The following is a 371-nucleotide window of genomic DNA, read 5'->3' as shown; positions in this document are numbered from 1 at the left end:
GGGGGGGCTCGAGTTTTCTATCGACGGCTCTGGTTACCATATTATAGTAGAAATCCACGCCTTTAGTGATAAATGATCCACACATAAGTAAATGCACATAATAGCTGGGTAAATATTTAATAAAACAAATTTTCTGTTTATTTTTTTGTCAGCCCGTAAATTCAATTCGGAAACTTCCGTTAATGTACATGAAAATCGGGTTCATTTGTCAAAGAAACCCAAATCAAAGGAATGTCCGATATGCCACAAGAAATTTGATACAGACTATTTCAAGCAGCACGTTCAAAATGTTCATACATCAGAACGTAAATTTGTCTGCGATATTTGCGATGATGGTTTTAAAAGTTATACTCTGCTCCAGCACCATAAGC

The sequence above is a fragment of the Rhagoletis pomonella genome, unplaced genomic scaffold, assembly GCF_013731165.1.
Source record: "Rhagoletis pomonella isolate Grant_MI unplaced genomic scaffold, Rhpom_1.0 Rhpom_scaffold_00002, whole genome shotgun sequence".
Taxonomy (NCBI): Eukaryota; Metazoa; Arthropoda; class Insecta; order Diptera; family Tephritidae; genus Rhagoletis; species Rhagoletis pomonella.
Note: the sequence above shows the minus strand (reverse complement) of the source record.